This window comes from Octopus bimaculoides, chromosome 7 (assembly GCF_001194135.2).
Source record: "Octopus bimaculoides isolate UCB-OBI-ISO-001 chromosome 7, ASM119413v2, whole genome shotgun sequence".
Lineage (NCBI taxonomy): Eukaryota > Metazoa > Mollusca > Cephalopoda > Octopoda > Octopodidae > Octopus > Octopus bimaculoides.
The window spans coordinates 35566509-35580201 of record NC_068987.1 but is presented as its reverse complement, the minus strand read 5'-3'; the positions used below and the strand labels follow the sequence as shown (position 1 = coordinate 35580201).

The following is a 13693-nucleotide window of genomic DNA, read 5'->3' as shown; positions in this document are numbered from 1 at the left end:
TATATATATATATATATATATATATATATATATTTACTTAAAATTACATATTTACTTGCATGTACACTCGCACATACACGCATGTATGCAGCTGATTATTCACAAGAATGAGTCAAGTATATTTAGTATTAACCGCCTGCAGTCACAGACAAGCATTTTAGGAATATATTTAAGCAAGGATAGACACGAACGCATGCAGATAGACGCACGCAGGGGCACATAGTAACGCACTGAAGAAACAAGCGGCCTACAACCTTGCATATTTACATATTAGAGACACATTACATCATCCACACACAGATATTATATTTCAGTATTCACGAAAACCTCTCTTGAACTAACACATTGACGTTTGCTCTAAGCCGTAAATAAAAATTTAATTAAAATTTCTCCACAGTCTATACAGATTTTTCAAGTTAATTCAATTTTCGAAAATTGGTTTTTTTTTATTGATTTTTGTTTGGCATAGAAATAATTTATCCTATATCCAGGAAGGCTTCTTCGAATCTAATATATTCAAATTAGTCATGATATTGATAAACTATATAATGGCAAGAATAATTAAAATGGCTTGTTTCTTATTTATTTAAGTATTTGATTATTTATTTCGTTTTAGATTTTTTTGTTTAGGTTTCATATCGTGCTTTTCTTTTTATAATTATATTTTAAGATGTTTGTAATTTTATATTATAGAAAGTCTATTATAAATCATGCAAGCTGGTTTAATTTACAATTTGAATTAAACGAGTATTGTCTGTGCTCTACTGTGAATATACACGCAACCATACGTACACACTTGAATACACACACGTACAATCACGCGCACCCGGGGCAATACGTATGTTTGTATGTATATATATAAAGGCATATGTATATGTATATATATATATATATATATATATATGGGGGGATCGTGTGTGTGTGTGCGGGTGTGCGTGTGCGTGTGTGTGAGTGTGTACACATCTAGAACATATACGTATATATCTTATACATAGATACAAATTTAGATATATACTCATTACTTGTGTACATATGCATACATTATAAACACATATATGCTTATATGTTCTTATATAAACATATATCATATAAATATACTCACATACATATATCTATATATGAATATAATCAAAGGAGAATACTAATTTTGTCTTTATAACAATAAGTTTAAATACCATTTCTTTACCACAACGACGTTATAGGTTAAGATATATGTACGTGTCAGCTGGTGTTTCTTCTATTTTTAATTACATAATTATTGAATGAAGTTCAAGTCTTCCTTATGATGTTTCATTGATTTATAAGTTTTTAAGCATTCACTCGCAGCACTTAAACATTGGTAGACCAGTAAATGACAGCACCATGAACCGAATAGTAAGTGACATGTTTCTTCCCTTCAGGTAAAAGGTTCTGTTATATGTAAAAGAATGGAATTCTCTGTCCACTAATATACACGTATATACACACACATATATATTCATATATGCACACGTGCACACACTCACACAAACATACTCACACGCGCTCTCTCTCTCTCTCACACACACACATACACAAACACACACACACACACACAGACATATATATATATATATATATATATATATATATACAGGTACACAAATATACACAAATATAAAAACAAGTAGGTGCAGATATACATGCATGCATGTTCATATTTATCTGTAAGGATGCGTACATTGTGTGCCTATCTGCGTGATTGTATATATGTATATTTATGAATGCACACTATGGGCACTTACATACTTTAATACACATTTTAAAAGCTACAGCGAATTTACGCTTTATACGGTTAGATTTAGTTTGGAGCAATAAACTTGCTACGTCTTGAGGCAGAATACACTATTAGCACAACAATTTTACTTGCAAATGAACAACCAAAATGATATGAATATCGATGTTAGGCTTCCGAATATTAACACACAAACGCAAATCATAATGAAGTATCGCACGTAAACAGATATAGAATAAACCTGGATTTACCAGAATAATATCTTTTCAGTTGTGTATTGTGAAAATGAATTTGTAAAAGTCTGGAAACACCATACTATAGGATTCAGAAAATGTTTTGTTCCAAACCAAACAGTACAAATAAAGGGAATGGGGAAAAAACAGCACGAAAAAGAAGCTTCTGCATAGCTGTTTTTTTTTGTTTTATATTTATTGACACACATACACGAGAATTTGTCTCCCAACTCGGGTTTCACGCCATTGTGATGTTTAGGCGTTTTGTACTTGTTTCAAAGTATATGAAATAATTTAAGTATTCATTTGAATGATTAACATTATATATGTTGAAAACTTATGGATTGGCTCGTACTCATAAAAACATTGACATGTGTGATACACTTATGGGCAGTGTTATTTATTTCAAAAATTGATGCAGAACTTTCTATGAAATGAAATACGTTCGGGTAAATGATTCCTACGTACGCTACTGATATTTTACAACTACCTATTTAAAGCAATTCGGTTTTTGTGTACTCATGCTAACATAATTTTAATCCATTAAGAAATCGAAATATTTATTAATATATTAGACTATATTTTGTTCGGTTGATTACTTATATAAGGAAGAAAACTTTGTTGTTGACACAACTCAGGTGTATATTTTACGGTCGTTTTATATAAATCTAGCAATACTTTTTCGCATAAGCCATACCTTATTAAAATGAGATATTTTATGTTAGTCACTAACATATTTCGTTGCAGACATACATTAACACATCACAATAATCTTTTAATGGAAAATGCAGAGAGAAAACGTGGAATAGGTGGTTAGCGAAACGGAATCATTAGCATTCCCGCAAGTCAATGCATTAAGCTAACATTAATACAAAAATGCACTGTCGGTAAAAGAGTGCATTGGAATTGTAGTAGTGTTTGTGGATTCTATGTGGTAGAATGGCTAGGTGAGTATGGACTACTGGCAATCCTAGTGAATAACAATTCTAGATTTTTAATGGATTCCCTTATGTATGTAGAGCCATGTCATATAATTGAAGCAATAAAACTACATACGTTTATAGAGGACAAACCAAAACATGTAGTATCTTAGCCTTTGCACATTCCGTATTATAGCAGATAGCAAAAATAAGAGGTCTTAAATTAATTGGTGTCTAAGCTATTCGTACTTCGAACTGAAATTCGTTATATAATAATAATATTGATATAAATAAAGCAAACACTGGTGCAATTCGATGTATGCGAATCAAGCTTGAATTGTTGGGTGTGGAATCAAATGCAGTGATAACAGTTATATAGCTTTCAGAAAACTACCTTTCTGAAAATAAAGGTTGCTTTTAGGAAAATGTTGTCCAATGCAATCGTATGCTTCAAATTAGCTATCAGATATTTCAAAATTAGTAAACGCATTGCGACAGAAATACTTTTAATCACCGTACATTGCACATGGATACTCAAATTTAGCAGTGCTGAACTATGACAACCTCTCTTTATTTCTCTCTTACCGTAAGGTTTCTGTAAAAGCGTAAAAGTAGAAAACAAGAGGGTCATGATACGTACCTCCAGATAATGAATTTCAACAGGCACTTGATGTTTTATAAGTCATTATTCGTCTAATGGAAGAGATAATTTATGAAATCGGCTGCTTACTTTTACTTCTCTGCACGAAGTCAGCAGAGAAGCCGAAAACAATAACACTTTCATTCGACTATTAATTTATACTGCTGTAAATTAGTCAAAGCAACACAATGTTCCTAGTGAGAGGAACAACCAGAGGCTTCGAGACAATGAAAGGTTGTCACATGTGGGTCTTTGGGCGTTTTAAGAGAGCAAAATGAGAAACGAAACGACATATAAGCTGAAACTCTACATTTAAGAGACGAGGAATTATGTACATCGTTTACATTATTTACATTTGACAGATATTTGTCCTCATCTTGTTTATTCTTAACACATTGTTTCGGCTGATATACCCTCCAGCCTTCATCATGTGTCTTGGGGAAATTTCGAACCTGGGTTCCTATTCCTAAGGTATTTTTCGAAGGTTTAGTATGGTCTTTCAACTTTTTATTGACCAAGAAATTCATATGTTCATTTTGAAATTGTGCATGGTAGTGGCCGCTAAAATATGAATACTGCAAGCGACGGTGAATGTCACAAACTTATGTTATAGATGTGGCATGGAAATCCTCATACGCATATCCTCCTCATTACATAAAAAATATACAAAATGTCAACAAAATACCATTTGATTTTGAGCCTCTTATTCCAATAATAAATTCTCTCTTTCTATTATAGACAAAACACCTGAAGATTTGAGGGTGGGGACTAGTCACTTACATCGAACCTAGTGCTTGAACTTATTTCATCGAATCTGAAAGGATGATAGACAAAGACGATCTGGGAGGAATTTCAATTCAGAACGTAAAGATGGGAGAAAGCATTTTGCTCAGTCTGTTAACGATCATGAGGACTCATCGCGTTCTTGTTGCAACAATCATGTTTTCGAATTTGTAAAGCATTGTTGCCAGGTACTCGGTATAGGGAGTTGAACAGAAAACTGGGTAAGTCCTTTACTGGGCATGGTTAGTGTTCATAATGGCGACGAAATGATGCAGATGTATCCATAGTAACAATAGCAAACAATCCCCACAACATTGAAGAGAGTAAGAGTTCTAAGCCATGATATATTCGTGACTGTCGCTGAAAAGACATTTCAAACCCTTGAAAAAAATGAAAATATAACGAAGAACGCGGAAGGTGTCTCCGCAAATGTAGATAAATTCCAACAAAAAATATAAGCTGAGGATCCTGCTCAAAACAAATTTACCCTTCTTCGGATCTATATTGTTGCTCCTCCATTGAGCGACAATAAAAGAAAAGATAAAGAGAATGATTGAGATCCATAAAATATCGAATAGAAACCTGACAGACAGAATATGCTAGTGCTAATGCAAGAGATGTTCCGAACATTTGCGAAACGATGCATTCGAAAAAATGTTCTTGTTTTATTATGTCATACTTATATGGTTCATTCTGCAATTCAAAAATGTCTGCGTTTATTATTGATAAACATTTGACAACTCCACTTCAATTCAATGTATTCATTCATATGTGAAGTGCTTATATATCTTCCCATTCCAAACGAACAGGTGGTTATTAATCCACTGATCATCGTACATTTCAGATTGTGATATTTCTGAGAAGTTTATGTGTCTAATGAAGAAAGTTTGTTCCTTATTAAAATTACCTCCTCAAATTAAAAAAAACAACCCTTTTTTAGGATCCTTGAAGAATACAGGATTGCTCCTTGTTGGATGCCAACAATGTGAATCGCAGTTCGAATATCCTTCCGATTCTTATGAAACAGTTTGTATGAAGTACCAAGTGTACCAATTACCACAACAATAAATATCCTCTTAATCTTCGACAATCTCTTTATCGCTCTGACTAGGTCCTGATATTTCTCAATTTTTTTAATTTCTTTTTGCTATATGCTATAAATCAGTTCGAAGTACGAATAGCTTAGGCACCAATTAATTTAAATCATCTTCTTTTTGCTATCTGCTATAATACGGTATTTGCAAAGGCTAAGAAACGACAGGTTTTGTTTTGTCCTCTATAAAAGTATGTGTTTTTTTTTGCTTCAATTATATGACATGGCTCTACATAGGGGAATCCATTAAAAACCTAGAATTATTATTCACTAGGATGGCCAGTAGTCCATGCTCACCTAGCCATTCTACCACATAGAATCCACAAACACTACTACAATTCCAATGCACTCTTTTACCGACACAGTCATGATTGCACCTATACATTTTTGTATTAATGTTAGCTTAATGCATTAGATTACGAGAATGCTAATATTTCTGTTTCGCTACCCACGGATTCCTCGTTCTCTATCTGATTAAGGCTTATCTTGTTAATTCTAATTTTTGTTCTCGAGGAACTAAAATTAGTGCTCCGGTTTCTCGAGTCTGGTTTTTGCTGCGATCCAGTTTCTCGTCTCACGTTTTTGCTTTTATGTCCCGCTTATTTTTTTTCTTTTACCTCTATGCAGCTTCTTTATTTCTTATGTTGTATTGTTTTGCTATATAAGCCTTCTTTTCTTCTCCTTCATGTTCGATCCGTCTCTTGTTAATTCACAAAGTACAGCTAAGTCTTACTTTACATTCTTAATATTGCTTATTATGTTCTCTTTCCATTTTGGGGTTTGTGATTTGTGATTTGGCTGTGATTTAATTTGTGTTTGTAAGGATCAAGTCAAGACTCCTTGGATATCCCTGCAGCTTTTGAATAGATCAGATGGTTGGTTTAGTCTGTCAATATCCAGGGTATCTTTTGATGCGGTCATTATTTATTGTAGGGCTTTGTTGTATCTTTCTCACCTTTCACAAAGCTGTTAATATTTGTCCTTTACGCAGACGTATTTTCATCGACTAGTTATGTTTTCCTCTAATTTTACCATCGCGTTCGCTAAGGCGGAAGTATCATTTTAAGTTTTGTTTCTTTGATTGACCCTGGACAAGATATCTCAAGAATCGTTTGATGGATTCTGATGAAACCTTTACGGATTTTTGGCCGCATGATTGGCACGACCTGCTTCGATTTTGGGATCGATCTGGTAGCGGATAAGAATTCTGGATTATTTTTTCCGTTTTTTTCACTCAATCTTTGAGAGCGATTGCGTGCATTTATGCTATTCTCATTTGTGAGAGTAATCGAGTTTATTTCAGATATTCTGATTTTAGAAACCATCTCCGATAATTGTTGAGAGAACGTTGGTGTTGCCATGGCTGAGGTTTGCGCTGTTTGAGTGCTCTTGTTATTATTGCTTCCGGCCGTTGCGTTTCTTTCTTTGTGGGTCCTGATGTAGTTTGGAGATATAATACATGATGTGCTATTTTTGTTTGACAGTAGCCTATAGTTTTGAGTTGTTGTGTATTTTGTTTTATTTTCAATGTGTAATTTTTCTATGAGTTTGACTACTTAGGTTTTAGGATCGTTCCATTTTGCAGGATACATCGTCGGACGTAGGCAAGTGTATTTTGTATGATGTATTATTCCTGTGTGTTTTGGCTATAGTGTTGCAGTGTAGAATGCATATAGTACTTCAATGTAATCGCCTTTGTCCTTTTTTGGGTTGTACTTTTCTTTTTGCGTAGTGATATTAAGAGATGGGTCTGTCTGATCAGTGCTACTTTTTTTTTTACGGAAAACCGTCTATTGGCGTGTGCTAAGTCTTCTTTAATATTGTGATTGCCTGAGGCTCAAAGATCAAGATCTACCTGTATTGTTTTGATGAATTTCTGACTGAGCATATCTACGTTTTTCTCTGTTTAAAATGAAGCGTGTTCCTTTATTTATTTGTTGTTTAAACACTGTGTGTTCGATGTTTGTTGATATATAAGCAAGAAGCAATAGTATGTATATGCGTAGAAATGGGAATGCATATGTGATTAAATTGATTAACTGATCAATGTTCGTACTCACACTATTGTATAGGGATATCGTATCTCCACGTGTTTACATTTTAAAGTACATGATTTGCATCGATAACGTGTAAGGATATAATTCATATAAAACACATAATTCGCTTTCCTGAAATGACTTACATTAAAATATATTTTTTGTCCAGTTCTTGCTGTTTCTTAAAAATGATGCACATCCATGAGGTTTGTTATTCACTGTGGAGCTCCTTCATTTTCGGTTTGGCCCAGGTTCAGATTTATTCCAGTTTAGTGCTCCCTGTCTCTTTTTCTTTTTTTTTTTGGGGGGGGGTTCCTTTCATCAGGCAATCCCACATATTTTCCCGTGCAACTTCTGTCGTTGATACATGGAATTGATTGACGAGGCCCTTCTTGCATAATTCTTCTTCATGTCCAGTTTGTTCTTCCTTTGTTTTCCCTTTTTTCTCTGATATCAATACTTCCTCGTTCCAAACTATTTCCTTTTTTAACAGTTCTTTATATTCCTCTTGATGCATTCTGATACTGTTCCCAAGGACCCAAAAATAATTGGCACTATCATCACCTTCTTCATTTTCCGTAGCCAGGCTATTTCGTGCTTAAGAGGGTTGTATCTGTCTGTTTTTTCGCCTTCCTTCTTGACTATTCGTGGGTCAAAGGGGCATGCAACGTCAACTGTATATCATATGTGTTGCACCTTGTCCGCCACCATTAGGTCCGGTCTATTATGCTCTAGAGCCGGATTCTTGGATTGAGAAATCGCAGAGGATTTCGCTAGTCTCCGACTCTGCCACTCTCAGCGGTTTGTGCTTATAACACGTCTTTTCTCTCTCTAGCCTCCACTTTTCGCACAATTTCTAACGTTTCGTTATCTAGTCGTGTCACCACAACTAGTAATGGTTTGGGGCTAGTCTCAGGCATTCGTTCAGAATACGGGCAATGGTTTCATCGACTCTATTGCTGAGGTGGCACAGCAGAGATACTTGCTCATTTCTAAGGTTGACCCTCCAGTTCGTGGCCAGAGTTTGGTCCTGCGCTTCCAGTTTAGTGCCCTCGGTTTCTTTTTTTAGTGTTCCTTTCATCAGGCAATCCCACCTATTTTTTCCAGCAACTTCTGTCGTTCCTATATGGAATTGATTGACGAGACCCTTCTTGCATAATTCTTCTTCATGTTCAGTTTGTTCTTCCTTTGTTTTCCAATTTTTGTCTGATCTCAATACTTCCTCGTTCCTAACTGTTTCCTTATTTTGGTCTAGGTATCTCATTAACCTCTCGAGTTCAGTACGCATGCAGTCTTCTACACTTATTACTCCCCTTCCACCATTTGCTGTCTTCATGTATAGGGATCAGAGTCTGCACGTGGACGATGGGCTTCATTCTGTCCACTTCAGGATTCAAGCGCCATTCCGAACTACTGCGACTGCGCGCGAGTTTATTACCGAAATTATGTTTCTCGCACTCAGCTTTGAAGCCAATATTTTCCTCACTCGCTGCAGGTACTCATCATCATCATCATCATCATTTCCGTTTCAATTCTCAAACCTTTTGTTTTTTTTCACTTGCCCTAGCTAATCATCTAATAGCAGAGAACAATCTGTTGTCAAAGATTTCACGGGATCTCATTCCACGATACTTAACATACAAGTACCAATCACAAATTCTCGTTATCGTCAAGAAAGCAGTTGTCTGAGCATGTTGTTCCTCTATGTCAATCCCAGTCTCTATCAAATCTGCTTCTTAATGCTCTGAGTGCCCCGGCAACAACTGGTATGAAAGTTACATTCTTCATTGTCCACATTCGTGCAAACACATATTTTAGTGGTTTGCACTTTTCAATCTTTTCTAGTTCTTTGTCATTCACTAGTACACCCCCAGGTATGGGAAATTCGTATGGTCTTAGCTTCCTTTATCCATTGAACTACGACAATGTCTGGTCTGCGAGCATGCAACACTGAATCACGCTGTACTGTAAAATCCCACAAGATCTTATACTCATTACTCTTGAGGATACTTTCTGTTTGATGCCCATGCCACTTCAATGTTCATTTAAGACTGTACTTTTCACACAAACTCCAACAGGCATTCATAGCTTATCATCCCTTTTTTTACATTGTTTTTGAACCAGTTTGCAACACTCACAATACATGAAACTGTTTCGTTTTTGCTGCCACGCATCCTAAAGGACGATTCACTATTCTTACATTTTGGAACTTGGTGTAATTAGTTCACAGATTTTTTCCTAAGCGTGGCATATTACTACGTCAGTGTAGCCATTCGGATCCCGTTTTCTTAGCCATTTACAGGTGTTGGCCTTCGATTTCCCTTCTATATCTTTGAGATATTACCCATGTATCACTTTAGTTTTTTCCGGTTGATCAAAACTTATTCACCATCTTGTTTCTTAAATATTTTTGGATGTGTTGCAATTTTATTAGATATCGTCTTGCTATTTCCAACAGCAATACCCAAAGATTCAATTTGTCTTTTGCTTTTCACACTGGCAACTCACATCTTGCCGCGTATGTGACATCTTCTTCCATTGTGTTTAGGTGCGTATAGTCTACTGACATAGCTTTTACGGTGCAGTTCCTTTTCATTGTTAAAACTTTCCTAGTTTTTCTATCCATTTCCTCAAGCCCCTTCTTTGTCCATCTAACACCACCTGCACCTTATCGTATTAAGCATATAACCCATGTATTCATTGTCCTGATATTGTTCTTTCCATTTAGTCTACTCTTAATGATTAATTCGATTCTCCTATGTTATTCTCACCTACATGTTTCTTTTAGCATACTCTCTTCAATTTTTCATGTTCTAAAATATCCAGATTCTTATATCCTTCCACTTCAACATTCATAATTCGTTCACTGTGTGGTAGTTTTCCAGCATCAAATGATCATACTTTGCTCCTCCTTTTTTAATGATATGCATATTACAATTTTTACTTCCAAATTTCACCCCCACAACCTACACTGTCGACACCAGTCCATTTATTTCACGCTCACCCTTACCGAAGATGTTTAAGTAATCCATATGCAATAGCCAGCTAAAAGAAGTGTAAGGTATTTTTGAGATGATGTTGAATCCTAATAAGAAGAAACTTCTCCTTGGTCTCTTCGTGGACGAAGACATCCTACTCACAAATTACAATGATTGAAAATTACTCTACCACCACTGTGATTATTGGAAACAACTGCGATGGGAACAACAGCAATGAAACAATGTATCAAACAATCTACCAGCATCGCCACCACTACTTCAACAGCACTTGAGGTGACAACAAAAGCACTATCCACGTCAGCAGCATCTTTAATTCAATAACAGAAAAGAACGAAATCGTGATCATTTACCACCATGATTATCAGTGTCTTCACCGCCGCAACTTATTAGTGATTAGCGTATCCTAAACAACACGTATAATGCTAATGGGAAAGCAAGTAAAACAGTCATCGGCCACAAGAATAGCACCGGTATATCCACCACCTCGGGCTACTACAACTGCTTAAAACAGAAAATGCATATCACTTCAAATATTACTGCTGCTAACTCTAACACCAACTACCCCAGCTCTACTGCGAATGTGACAGTCCAAAGCAGAGAAAGTGCGAGTCTTATATATTGCTACCTTAAGTATAAGTTTGAGAGCAGAGTCAATGTAGAGGAGTTAGAACTTGATGAAATCAACAGGCGGCTTAAATGCACAAGTTTCCGTTATCCAAGTGGCTAAATAATATCAGCAGAATGGCGGCCAGGATTCATGGCCTGGATGCAACCTAGCCCCTTAGGAGTGAAAGAAATTATGGGCCAAAACCCTTGTCTGAGAGAATTTAATTTGAAGACCTTATAGTGTTCAGCTCTCTTTAGTCTCCTACCACTTACCCAAGTTTATATAACCGGGAAGCATGTGGATGGGAGACACGTTGAACAGCTTCTGAAAACATGAAATAAGAGTTGCAATAGAAGTGTCTCTAGAAATCCTGGAAAATTAGCAAGACGACGTATGATTAGCAAGTGGGTGTCGATAACATATCGGCGCTCAAGAAATGGTTCATATACGTTGAAGTTGAAATGTAGTTATAGGGAATATGCATGAGTAAGACCCCAAACTTCAGCGCCATTTTGCAAGAAAGGTCCTTTGCCTTCACGCATCTCATTGTCTACTATCTTCATTCGCACTATTTTTGTGAAAATGGACAGTAGAAAGGAAGATATCTTTTGTGCAGGAGAGCTAGATATTTACTAAGTGGTCACGGAGGATAGAAACGTTCCTAGATCTAATCAAGCTCACTAATAGAGATTAAATATTCATATCCCACATATATGATGCTAGTCACGAGAAAATTTTCCTGCAACACAATCTCACCTACTACAACCAGAACAAAAGTGACCAAATATAACAGAAGCTATAGCAGCCACAGCAACAGAATCTACGAAACAAAAGTGCAGCAGAAACGCTAACGGCTAAGTTTTGTGCATGTGTGTGAGTGTATGTGTGCGTGTGTGTGTGAGTGTATGTGTGTGTGTATGTGTGCGTGTGTGTGCATAAATGTTTGTTTATTGCTTCTAAAATTCTTTAATAACACTTAAATGATTTTTTGTTAAGGCATTGAATGCACTGGCGTATTCATGGATGACCGGCAGTAAAAACTCTGTTGTGTGGTCTATTAAAAGATATAAGTGGAAACATCAAATAAATATATTTTCAATTAGAAATATGCTGTCTTGTGTTTCTGGCAATTCGTTTCATCTCGACCCCTATTTGACAGTAATCGATAACCTAAATACTGATTTAGATAGAAATAAACGTTCAAGGTTATAGATTTACTTACACTGTAATAAACCTAGATTTACAAGATGTAGACTACGTATAGCACATTAGATCAATCAATTAAATATGAACTGTAAATAGATTCAAGCTAACGAATCCCCCATCAGACTTCATGAAAAACATTCTGCATACAACGATGAATTATTACAATATGTATTATATGCATGCACCAACGGGCATGTTGAACACGGTAGCTAATCCACATTAACATTCAATATCTACAGTGTTAGAAATGAAAATAAAGATGTCTTTCTTGGAAGAAAATAACTGTGGTTAAGAACAGAGTGGTCAGGTTTAAAACAACTTATATTCTATCAACACGTGGTATGCTCTAGTAAGGTAGCCCTAGACGCTAAAGAATCAGAACAAAACAGCAGCTACTATAAATTTTTAAAATGCGAAATCTGATTGAAGTTATGACACAAGACAGTCCTATATAGTGTACTTGCGATAAAGAATGAGCGGTTGATCTATTACATGGTATAAGGGCAGGATTCAATAAACAAAACAATAGATAGGTAATTTTCTTCAGAGTTGTGGTTAACAGCATTCTAAGTATACATATAAATCTCTTTCAGTTCTTCCTATTACTCTTTACATTTCCACATAGGATATTATTTATAATAGTTTTGTATTCAATTGGAAATTGCTTATACTGTTGTTCATAAATATACTAAGTATGTATGTCCACACATACACGTACATACAAACATACATCTATGCATGTGTGCATGCCTGCGCATATTCCTAACATAACACACACATACGCGCACACACAAAACTGCATTCAAACTTAGTACAAACGTATACATACATATATAGTATAATACACGCACACATATCGTGTGTCGTAGATATGTAGTCCTCTTGACTGTGTATGTGCGTGATTTTTTGTGTGCGTGTCTATGTATGTGTATGTGTGTGTTGGTGTGTGTGTGTGTGTGTGCGTGTGTGTGTGTGTTGTGTGTGTGTGTGTGCGTGTGTGTTTATATGGAAGTGGGTATGTATGTATGTACAATTTGTATTCCTGTTATCCGTTTACATTCTGTTCACCTTTCAGAAACAGAAGTGAAGTGTGTAAAAAATATTTCCTTTAATTTCTTTGCATTTTATAGTTTAATTTTAGTAGATTTCAAGAAAATGTTGATGATGATGATGATGATGATGATTATGATGATGATGATGAAATTCTGGAAATGTCGGTCCCTTTACAACAGAAGAATGAATATAAATGGATTTGCCTGGGGCCAACGACAAATCGTTTACTTATACTGATTTTTACTGCCTTTCTATTTAATGGAGTCTTACTGTTTGTTTTATCTCCTTAAGTATACACACATTCATATGAATGTATGTACATATGCATATACATATGCACGCATGTATGTGTGTATATATGTATATATAT

The 13693-nt window shown here is 35.5% G+C and overlaps 1 long non-coding RNA gene across 1 annotated transcript in view; it reads left to right on the top strand.

Annotated features, from left to right (window-relative positions):
* Positions 1 to 1291: 1291 nt before the first annotated feature.
* LOC128248294 (uncharacterized) overlaps positions 1292 to 13693 on the top strand; it is a 50623-nt gene continuing 38221 nt past the window's right edge. The window contains exon 1 of the long non-coding RNA XR_008264530.1: positions 1292 to 1374. This is a non-coding gene — a long non-coding RNA (uncharacterized LOC128248294). The remainder of the gene's footprint in view (positions 1375 to 13693) is intronic.